This window comes from Mesoplodon mirus, assembly GCF_964341445.2.
Source record: "Mesoplodon mirus genome assembly, chromosome: 2".
In the NCBI taxonomy this organism is placed as follows: domain Eukaryota; kingdom Metazoa; phylum Chordata; class Mammalia; order Artiodactyla; family Ziphiidae; genus Mesoplodon; species Mesoplodon mirus.
Genome location: NC_138977.1, coordinates 334,591 through 347,442, shown reverse-complemented (window position 1 = coordinate 347,442; position 12,852 = coordinate 334,591).

Genomic DNA, 12,852 nt, shown 5'->3' with positions numbered 1-12,852 from the left:
GGCATTCTCTAGGATCTTCCACCCCCATATTTCAAATTTTTTGACATATTTTTTAAGACTCAACCTGAATGCCAACACTCCAGTGATTATTCTCTGAATTCTTTAATCATAATTAATTACTTATTCTTCTATGTTCCCATGCATTTTATAAATATCTCTAGCATACCACTAAATACAGGGTAGTTTTTCTGGTTTATATTAATCTCTTTATTTTTAGATTATGAGATCATTCCTAGTGTTTAAGCAGTGTCCTAAGTGTACTAGAGGTACAATAAATGCATGTTAAGTATAGTGAGAGTCCAATAAATGCTTGATGAATTTATATTTGAAGAAGTTTAAAGTGTTTATTGACACATCTCTGTATTTTCTTAATAGGAAAAAACAACAGAGTTGACTAAATAAATAGAGATACATGTATTAATTTAATAATTAAAATGAATAGTGGTTCAAAAAAACAGATTTCAAATATGTATAAAACAAAACATTAATTTAATAAACAATTAGAGAGCCTTTACATCATAGAGCACCACCATGGAAAGTGCTTAGAATAAAAAATATAAGATATAATCCCAGACTTTGAGCAGTTCACAGTCTAGTTAGGGAACAAATAATTACACAATAGTTCAATTATGTCTTTCTTTTTAAATTGCAATAAGAATAAAGCCTTTTTGTAATCCCTCGGAAAGCTGGGTAAGGTATATTATATCAACAAGACAGTAGATTTTCCAGTCTGGTCTTGACAGATGCACAGGAGATCATCAAGAGAATGAGGAGAAGAGAACTGGGTTTGTGAACATTGTATAGAAATACTATTTATATAAATGGAAAGGATCTTGCAAAAACGTATGCATTTAGAGATTAATGAGCATAGTTCTGTGTGGTGAGACAGAGAGTAGCAAAGGCTAATCCTGGAAAGGCAGGTGAGGCCAGATAATGGAAGAGTCTGCATGTTTTGCTAAGTAATCTGGGTTTTCCCTTGCAAGTAATGAAGAGCCATTGAAGGTTTTTAATTAGAAAAATTACATTACAAAATGTAGACTATGGGTGGAAAAACTGGATAAAGAGAGATGGACAGTAAAAGTGGCCCAGATGAGATCACTAGATGGAGAAGAGGAGAAAATCAGAGCAGCATTTAGGCGGTATAATTGCACATCCCCACCCCCAGATATGTAAAGAGAAGATAATTTATGCAAAAGAACCCATGATAATCTTGATTAAATCTTTGCATCCTCCTTTAAATTAAAATTTCATTTTCTGAACCTACTCTCTGGGATTTGAGCATTGTAGGGACATGTGATCAGTGTGTGTTGATGTATATCATTTGCCAGCTATTAATTTTGAAATACTTTATACATGGTCTTTGAAAACATTAATATGTAGACTGAATTCTTTTGTGCTAGTACAGATACGTGTGAAAAAGAAAGAAGTTTAAAATGTAACATCTTTGGTGAAAAAATGTTATATATTTCTGCAGAGGATATAATTTATTTATTTGAATTTCAGTACATATTTTCTGTTTGGCTTTACCGTCTCTGGGTAAAGATTATGAAAAATGGGTAGAATTATGAGTACAGCTTGCAAGAATTCTTTTGGAATCCTCTGGAGTTTAACTTTTCAGTAGACATGGTGTATCTTTCCTAGTAAGAAATGTATTTTGTTAAATATAGGCACTTTATATCCTAGTCTCTGGATTCAGATTGATATGAGAGTGCAGTGGATGAAACACTGGTATTGAATGTTTTTGTGCATAAGATAGCTAATGGGCAGTACATAAGAGTAGCAAGGAGTCCATTGTACACTCCTATGTGTGCTTCTTTAAAAGGAATCACAATTTTTAATAAAAGGTCAGCCCTGAGCACTATATAACGTGGCATGTATCAACATGCTAGGTTACCTTTAAGTTTACTGTTAACCTGTAGCCATTCTGGAGATCAATTTCAAGTAAGGCACGTAAGTTTTATATATATATATATATATATATATATATATATATATATATATATATATATATAAAACTTACTTTATTATATATATATATATATATATATATATATGTACAAATTATATATAATTCTTTAGTGTTCCCAACCTCTACTGTGAAATAAGATGCCTCCCCATGATGGCTACCTCCTAGTTTTTGTTACTCTGTGTAATCCCCTCCTCTTGTGGGTGGTGGGACCTCAGACTTTCTCATAACCAATAACATATGGCAAAAGTGATGAAATGTCACTTCTGTGATTAATTATATTACAGTATATAAGACTCTTGCTAGGAATTCTCCTTATTAGTTTGGTCAAGTAAGTGGCCTTGTTGGTAAAACCACATAGCAAGGCACTATGGACAGCTTCTAGGAACCATGCCTGGTCTCTGGAGCTAAGGGCAGCCTCTTACATTACATCACCAGTTCATACCTAGCAAGCATCTTGGGCCCTCAGTCTTGGAAAGGGAATGAATTCTGCCAATAACCTGAATGAACTTTGAAGCAGATATTTCCCTCACAGAGCCTCCAGACGAGAACACATCCTGGCCAACACCTTGATTGTGAGACCCTAAGTAAAGGACTCAAACTGTTACCAGCCTCCTAACTATGAAAAACTATGAGATAATTGATGTGTGCTGCTTTAAGCCACGAAATTTGTGCTCATTTGTTGTGCAGCAATATAAAATGAATACCTCTTCTAAACTCAATAACAGAATGCTTTGGGGAATTCTCTGATGGTCCAGTGGTTAAGACTCTGTGCTTCCACTGCAGGGGGCATGGTTCCATCCCTGGTCGGGGAACTAAGATCCCCCATGTCACTACTTGTGACCAAAACAAACAAAACAAAACAAAAGAACCCCAAAATGCTCTGAAGATAACCAAAGTCTGAGATGCTTGCTTCTTTATTTGGCATAATTGAGTTGAGTGAACACTCAAAATAATTATCTGCATGGAGAAAGGATTGTATGTCAGAGAAAAGGTGGGAAGACAAGAGGAAGGCAGAGGAAGAAGGTAAAAAAAAAAACTCAGAGAAGAGTAATTAAGTGGATAATTTTGGGGCAACTATTCAAATTTCAAAATTTTAGTCTTACTAACTTAGAACCTATTTTTACTATCTTGAATCTCTCTTTATTCCATGCTGACCTCTAAAGCTTACATGCCAAATGGAGGCATAAGGAGTTAGGGGGTTTCTTCTTCCCCCTGCATGAATTATCAGACTTAGCTTGGTTCCTGGGGACACATGGACAACAAGACCCCCCTCCCCATTCAGAAATTCTGGAAGGGCAAAGAGAACAGTAGACTGTGGTTGAAGAAGGAGGGCTCACCATGCTGACAGCTGCCTACTTAAAACTTATTCATCTTCTGTCAGACACTTTATGACAACTGGGATATTTCACACATGGTTTCCCTTAATACATATGGTTTTCTATCATAACATGTATGAAAATGTAATATAATAAGAAGTAAATATATATTTGGTCTTTGTCTCTGGTTCCTGGCACAGAGCTCCTAAAACCCTTGTAATTTTCTAAATAATAAGGGTGATGATGGGAGCATCTTTTTTTTAATAAATGTTTTGTCCTGGCCTCTGGTTTCTATACAAGAGTTTCTAAGACCCATGGAATCTCCATTGTGTTAAGAATATATTTTTGTATACTGAGGACTGATAGTGGGAGCCCCCAGATAGCTTCAGGATAGGATTCCTTGCCAGAAAGACCAAGGAGGGTTGAATCTTTCAGTTAATCACCAATGGCCAATGATTTAATTAGTCATGTGTATGCAATAAAACCTCCATAACAACCCAAAAGGACTGGGTTTGGAGAGCTTCTAAGTTGGTGAAAACATTCACATGACAGGAGGGTGGTGCACCCAACTCCACAGTGACAGAAGTTCTTATCTTCAGGATCCTTCTGGACCTTGCCCTATGTACCTCTTCATCTGGGTGCGCATTTGTATCCTTTATAATAATAATACTAATAATATTATTAATAATAAACTGATAAACATAAGTAAAGTTTAAGTAATAAGAATCTGTGAGTTGTTACAGCATATTATCAAACCCAAGTAGGGTGTTATGGGAGTCCCCAATTTACAGCCGGTTGGTCAGAAATATAAGTGACAATCTGGGACTTGGGACTGGCAGATGAAGTGGGGGACAGTCTTGTGGGACTGAGTCCTTACCCTTTGGGGTTTGTTCTAACTCTGGGTAGTGTAAGAATCGAATTAAATTATAAGGCATCCAATTGGTACCTGCAGAGAATTAAATAATTGCTTGCTGTGGAAAACCCACATATTTGATGTCAGAAGTGTGAGTAAAACCAGTTTATTAACATCTAAGTTAGTACTTCCTAAATACATACCTAGATTTTCCTCAGTCTCCCATACATTTCCCTAAGTAACTACTTGTCATCCCTCTAAAGAAATTCTAGTTAAATCACCAACTTCTTCCATATTCTTTTTAACTAAAAGGCATTTCCTGGTCTTGAGGACAAGGAATTTTTATTGTTGGACAAGGAAGATGAAAAATAGGAGAAACATGGTACATAGGAAGTTTCTCCCTACATGTGGCAGCACTCAAAACACAGATACTCCTTAATTGTTATTTTATTTTTACTATGAAAATAATTGTTAGTAATCTTTTTCTAATGCACATTTTTAGGGAAAAATGGAGATACTGAAAAGTGTTGAGGATAAAGTTTTGTTATGAACAAATATTCAAAAATTTCTCCAATCTTGATATTTCTGGGCTTTGGCCAACGAGGAAGAATACAGAAATGAGTCTCTGGAGTGCAGGTACTTGGAAGTGAATTTTCATTTTAGACACTGTATTACTGAGTCATAGTTTGTGATTTGTAGAGGGCTGGAGATCTTAGGGGTGAACAGTGTGTAAATGTACTGAAGTTGCAGCTGAACATTTAGGTTTCCATTTGATTTTCAGAGATTTCAGGTTCAGTGATAAAGTAATAGGGGTACATGTGGAATTCTGGGGAACACGAACAGTTTGAGATAATAAGCAAATTTGTTTAAAAAAAAAAGGAAAATAAAAAAGGGCTAAGCTGTCAAGGCAGAAATTTTCCTGCCATGACTCAGCTTCCTTTCTCCCAAACATTAAAGTCTCTCCTCAAGGTCAATGGTTAATTCTGGATATTTTATTTTTAATATTATACAAAAAGTTGAGAAATAAAATTTTAATGGAAATATAAAAAATATTCTATTTTAGAATAACAGTTAGCAAACAATGCATACCTGCATAGTGTACACTCTGGGATTGGTGTTTGACTATTTAAAATGTAGAAGTTTAATTCTACTGCCAATAGACTATTCTTCCCATCTGTGGACACTGATATTTTCCAAATGTCAGGGAGAATTTTCTTTCTGCTTTAGTATAGCAGTTTTCCACTAGAGGAAAATTGATGTATTTACCTATCTCTTAAAAGGAACCATCCGTATTTTTCAAACTTTTGAACATTGCAGGGATCTGGGATATATGCCTTGCTTAGATTTCTCCTGGTGACTTGCTATCAATGACCACACACCAAGGACAAAGCCTCCTAAGTCCCACAAGTTTGAGGGGAAAGAGGTGAGGACACAGGACACAGATCACCACAGTTAAATTCTCAGTTTGTCAAAGACACATGACCCAATTTGTGGACCAGCCAAGTTCTTTTCTCTTGTCCTGCTACCATTTTAGTGCTTTTGGGAAACTATAGCAAATCATGAGAGGAGGGATTTTTAAAAATAGAAAAAAAAAGAAATACTAAAATTTTTAGCTGTGATGCTTCTGAAAAATCTGATTTTAACTTCTGTGTGTAAAAGGAAACAGATATAAGAGGTTTACATATGTATCAATTAAGTATTATAAAAATTCTTAAACTTTCTAACTGAAAGTTGACTTAACTCAGGCCTGGATTTGTAATGGTGGTGATAAAGAAGCAGGAGGGGTGGCAAGGCAGAGGAGGTATGGAGGAGGGATGTATTTCATTTTTTGAACTAAATTCCTGATTCGGTACTGATAAAGTTTTCCAGTAGCAAAAAGCAGGTGATCTGCCCTATGGCTCAGGCAGCATGACTTAGGATGCAGGTCTTTAGACTGTTCTTACCAGCATTGCATGAATCACAAATGTTTGTTCACAGAGATGGCCCAGATTCCAAAGGAATTAATGAGCTCTACCCCACAGAATAGTCCCAATGCCCTTGGCTGGTGTGAATAGCAGAACTTTAGGAATGGAAGAAAATGTAGTCTTCAGATGGGTGAACAAGAACATAGAGAAGGCAAGCTCATGGGTCACAGTCATCCAGCTGCTTCTGTTAGAACTGAACCAGAGCCCACTCTTCCTGGTTGTTTCTCCAGAGTTTTTGGTAGATTCCCTCATGTTAAATTTCCAGATGTCAAAATCATATAATATCCTTGACATACTGTGATGAGAATGTCACTTTACCTCTGGTCTTCCTCCTCCAAACCCCTAACCCCAGTCTAACTGTGAAAAAAAATCAGACAAATACCACTTAGAGGTCATCATACAAAATATCTGACCAGTACTCCTCAGGACTGTCCAAAACAAGGTCACCAAAACCAAGCAAAACCTGAAAAACCATCACAGCCAAGAGAAGCCAAGGAGACATGATAACAGAATGTAGTAATGTGGTGTCCTGAATGGGATGCTGGGACAGAAAAGGGACACTGACAAAAAATAAGGAAATCTGAATAAAGTATAGACTTTAGTTAATAATAATGAATAATAATGTATCAGTATTAGTTGATTAATTGTGACAAATGTACCATAATAATGTAAGATGTGGAAAACATGGGAAATTGGATGTGGAGTATCTAAAACAATTATAAAATAAAACATTTATTAAAAATTATATTTATCTATGACAGGCATATCTACCTTTTTATTAAACAGGAATTTGAGTCATTAGTTGTGAGTACAATTATCATTGCCTTTTGGCTTTATAGGAAAATCAAAACCAAATGTTTCTGTGAAATAATGATCATGTTTGCCAAGATTCTGAACATTTTGACTTTTATCTGGTTATGAATGCATGAATTTTAAATCCAACTGCTGACTAAAGTAGAAAGATAAATTTTCCAGACACAAAGGGTAAATATTTCCATTTCAAGCTGATTCATATTCATAATATTAATTTTCTAATTAATGAATTCCAATTGCTTGCTAACCCTTTTATACGAATCATTTTTCATCTATTGAGGGAAAAATTCCAGACTACAAAAGGATAAAAAAATATTAAATTATTAGAATCAGAAAAAATATATCCCACTTACTGGTTCATCCTAAGAGAAAAAAGTGTTCATGAGCAGCCATTTTTTAGATTATTGTTTTATTTGAGCTAACTGTAAATTTACAGGCAGCTGTAAGAAATGATACAGAAAAATCTGAGTAACTTTCAGTTTTCCCCAAAGGAAGTGTCCTGCATAATTGTGGTGTAGAATCACTGTCAGGAAATTGATACAACCTACCAAACTTATTCAGATTTCATCAGTTTTACATGCACTTGTGTGTGTGTGTGTGTGTGCACCCATGAGCTTAATTCTATTCAATTTTGTCACAGGTATAGAGTCATTTAACCACCATCACAGTGCAGAGGAGGAAAAAGTTTTCCATGAGCCGCTTTGCATTCCTGGCTGGGTCTGAAAATTTAACAGACAAAGACAGATTAACAGGAGAAAAGCATGCAAACTAAATTTTTGCATGTACATGGGAGCCTTCATTAGAGAATGAAGACCTGAAGAAATGACCTTTACACCTTTTAGACCAAAAACAATAAATTTGTGAAGAGGCAAAGGGGTTTGGGCTGGGAGTAGTAAATAATGAAGAAATAACTAGGAAGACAAGGATTAGTTCAACAAGGTCTATTTGCATAGATTTCTCAAGCCCTAGTTCCCTGTCTCTGGTGATAAGAGTATCTCCTTTACCTCCGGTCCAGAAGGATACCTCTCACATGGGAGATTTATCTCCTGATTTTAGGGAAGAAGGGCAGGGGGAGGTCAGAATAACCTTTCTGGTTTTGCCATTTTCTCAAACACCTTCAGCTAAGATACAGTATTCAATCTGTCAAGGTGCTGTATTGTGGGGTAGTGGGCCTTGAAGCCCATCCATAGTCAAGATACATAACAATCCCATCAGCACAAATATTCCACCATGGTCACACACCCCTCCAGCTGTGCTCTTGCCGTCTTCCTAATCCCTGGCAACCACAATATGTTTTCCATATTTATAATGTCATTTCAAGAATGTTTTATAAATAGAATCACATAGTATATGAACTTTTGACAGTGATTTGTTTTCTCCACTCAGCATAATTCTCTTTAGAGGAATTCATGTAGTTGTATGTATCACTAATTTGTTCCTTTTTATTGTTGAGTAATTTTCCATGGTATGGATGTGTTTAATCATTCACCTATTGAAGGACATCTAGTTTTTTTTACAGCTTGTGGCTAGTATAAATAAATCTGCTATAAATATGTGTGTACATATTTTTGTATGAATATATGTTTTTTTTTTATTTCTCTGGGATAAATGTTCACGAGTACAACTGTTGGGGCGTTGCCTAAGTGCCACAAAACTCTTTCCCAGAATGGTTGTATTACTTATATTCCCACCTGCAATATATGAATGATCTAGTATCTTTGCATTCTCACCAGCATTTGATATTATCACTGTTTTTAATTTTAGCTATTGTGATAAATGTGTAGGGATATCTAATAATTGTGGCTTTAAGTTTGCATTTACCTAATGGTTAATGATGTTGAATATCCTTTCATGTGACTATTATCATTTTTATATATTCTTTTCAGTTGGATGTCTATTTATGTCTTTTGTTTTTTTAATTGGACTGTCTGTTTTATACTTGAGTTCTGAGAGTTTTAATATATTCAATATAAATATAATTCAAGAATATACTTTAAGAGGTTTTAATAGATAGATAGATAGATAGATAGATAGATAGATACAAGGTCTTTCTTGGATATGGGGTTTGCAAATATTTTCTCCAGGTCTGTAAATTGTCTTCTCATCCTCTTAACAGGGTCTTTCACAGAGCAAAACTTGGTCTTTCTAAAAAAAAATTTGATGAGATCAACTTTATCAGTTTTTCTTTTCATAGATCATGTTTTTCGTGACAAGTCTAAGGACTCTTTGCCTAGCCCTAAAGTCTCAAAGATTTTCTCCTATATATTTTTTTCTAAAAGTTTTATGGTTTATATTTAAGCTCATGATTGATTCTTAGTGGATTTTTGTATAAAGTATGAAGTTTAGGTTGAGGTTCATATTTTTGTCTTCAGATGTATAATGGCTCCAGCAACATTTATTGAAAAAACTGCTCTTACTTCACTGAATGGTTTTGTACCTTTGTCAAAAATGAGGTGGGAGTAGTTGTGAGCGTCTATTTCTGGGTTCTCTATTCTGTTGCATTGATCTATATATCTATTCTCCTGCTAAGTCCACACTATCTTGATTACTGGCATACAGATTTTTTGCAAACCTTAAAAAATTTAAAATTTCCAACATTTTTTCCTCAAGTAATATAACTAGTTTTTACCTTAACAACAAAGAGGACAGTCTGCTAGAACATCATATCTATCACTGGGGCAGAATTGATTGGCGAGGGACAAAAAGGAAAGAAGGAATCACTTAGGGACTTCCCCAGTGGTCCCATGCTTAAGACACCACCCTCTCAATGCAGGGGGCCCAGGTTCAATCCGTGGTCAGGGAACTAGATCCTTAATGCTGTAACTACAAGAGCCTACATACCACAACTAAAGAGCCCACGTGCTGCAACTAAAGATCCTGAGTACTTCAATGAAGACTCTGCACAGCCAGATAAATAAATAATTTTTTTAAAAAGGAAGGAATCACTTAAAATTTAGAGAAGGATAACTAGCAGAGTTCTTCCTTCACTTAGAAAAGGATTGAGATTCCTGATAACTCTGGAAATCCTTTCCCCATTCCTTCCTAACTCTTTGGCACACTCATTTATCCACAATACTTTATCTTCTCTATTTTTACAGATGAAGACATTGAAACTCTTTTTACAGATGAAGACAGAATATGATAGGACAATGTCATCCTAGGAAGCTAGTTTGGTTTGGTCTCAGAGTTCATAATTTTATCCACTATCTGACACTGCCTCTGCTATGTCAGATTCCAGTGCTACTCAGATCAACAACTCTCACATCCACTTGAAAGATTTTGGAAAGTCTAAACTATTGTCTACTGATTGTGGTCCAAAGCAATCATCATATGGAAAGTGGTTTTGTTAATTTAGTCATAAAATATTTATTGTGTATCTACAGACATGCCCTGGCTGCCCCAATACGGAACTTACATTTTGTGGGAGAGGAAGACAATGTGTATATATATATATATATATATATATATATATATATATATATATATATATATATATATATAAAATTTGTTTAATAAATATATGTTTGTTTCTCTATATATAGAAACATATATATTTCTCCAAATCCCCTATTTACAATTCTAAACTCCAAGAGGCCTGAAAGCCAAAGATACAAATTTTTATAACTTATCTCATGACAATAGCTCCCTTGAACTGACATGAAGCTATCTACAGTCTTTATTTATCCTACTAGAAATTGATATTAATGAATTTCATTATGAGATGGTGGCTCAGACCAGGGGTATTAGGGTGTTACAAATATACAGTAAAAACCACACACTTTCTTTCTAAAATTAATTCTTCTCAAATATTTTTCTAAGGAAATATAAACCTGTATTATTAAATTCAGGTGGAATAGGTGCTGTAACAAGAAACAGAGTCATGAAGGATGAGGGTACTCTCTTAAATAAGGTGCTGGGCAAGGTCTGCCTGAGGAACTGACACCTGAGTGAGATGAAGGGGTGGGCAAGCCATGGAGAAGGAGCCTCCAGGTGAGAAGCCAGTGCAGGAGACAGATATGAAGTTGCACATAGGCTGTATGCCTTTAATCAAGAAGCAAACTTTATCAAGTTGTTTCCACTCCCTTCTTTCCACTAATTACCTGTATGCTATTTAAAAGTCATTTCTATTTCACAGCTGAAATCTCTAAAATGGTTTGGTTGTGGGTTGCAAATACACTACTGTCATCTTTTAGGTCTCAAGACATTGATGTAGCTTCTTTGTAAACAGCAAGAGAAGAATTCTGATTCTTTATAAAATAAAACAGTGATGATATTGACACATGGGTATGCTGAGCTAGAATATATAAAATAACACCTCAATACATGATTTGAAGTCCTTAGGGAAAAATGCTAATTTTAAAATGTAATACTGTATTATAATTTTTTTTATTCAAGGAACATTCTTTAGATAAATCAAGGTTATTGTTCAAAACTATTGAATTAGCATTTTTCTTTTCCTTCTGTTAAATCATTTTCATGGCTATTATTTTCTAAAAGGCAGATTTCTACTAAATCAATGAAGTTTGCTTGACACTTTTCTGCATTAGTTAACCAGTTACTTTTCATAGGATGCTCAGGTCCTTAATAAAGATAAAGGTTTGTAGTCCCTTATTAAATCAACACAAATCTGGGAAGGATAAATTATTATTTAATATACAATCCAGTTGGATTTAATGGAGAAGGATCTAATCAATTAAAATTCTTTTCTGGAGACAGAATAATGCATTGACCACAAAGTGTGATCTCTGATGCATCTATACTTTTGCCTGGTTTATTCAAATGCAAATACAAGAACCTGCTTCTTTCCTATTGATAAATGGAATATTTCCTGCCATATCAGTAAACAAAGGCTGCCACAGTCATCAGCACTTGCAGCCCTCCAATGTGAGCCAGTGAGCCCTGGAAACTCAGGAAGGAAAGAACACCTGCCATCAGCAGCCATCAGGTTGCAACCACTCCCTATGACAAGCCCTGAGGAAACTCAGGATGTGAAAACACAAGATACTGGCCCCAGATAGCTGAGGTGCAGATCAAAGGAATGATTTCAGTGAACCCAGACTCTTGCATCTTCCCATACATAGAAAAGCACAAAATTCCTTAACTTCGGATACTTGCTTTTCCTTAGTTAACAATAACCTTTCGATGTTCCGGACTACCTGCTCTTTGTTACAAAATGTCTATATAACCTGGCTCTCCACCTCGCCTCCTTGGAGAAGTTCTCTCAGGGTTACTTGAGATGCTGCCTCCCAGGCTTAAAGTCCTAAAAATTCCTGCCAAATAAAACATAACTCTCAACTTTTAGGTTGTGAATAATTTTTTAAGTCCACAGTTATGGCGACTGAAGAAGGGACCAGAGCAGCTTCCTCTCCTTCTCCTGAACTCTACAAGGATCTGGAGCTTTGGTGTCAGCAGACGCCTTTTGTGCCCACCCGCCTCCTCGGCCAGTCCAGATGAATTTGGTGAGTCTCTCCTCGTTCTAAGATCTCACATTATTGGTTGATGATCCTAAGTGTTGTCCTTGAAACTTGGTTTCAAGAAGAGGTACCTGGGTAATCCAGTCAAAGGCCTGGGAAGATTTTGCTCAAGTGGGTTATCCTCAGTGTAAAAGGCACTAGGAAGAGAGATTCAGTTAGGATACTGAGTAGTTATCCTCAGTTTAGAGACTGGGAAGACTTTGCTCAGTTAAACACTGAGTAAGATGGGACTGAGTTGTTAGGGGGAAGACTGCACTGTCATTTTTCCTTGAATTGGCTACCTTAATAGAGTTTGTCGAAATAAAAAACTAAAATCTTATGAGACCTTCTGAGCTCCAAAGAAGGGACTCTATCCTCCTGGCTGGCAACGGCTTTCTCAGGCAACTGAGAAACTTGCAGGAGTGGTGGAGGTGAGACCGCATGCTGTGCAGCTGTCCCTGTAGAGAAACCCACTCATTTAATT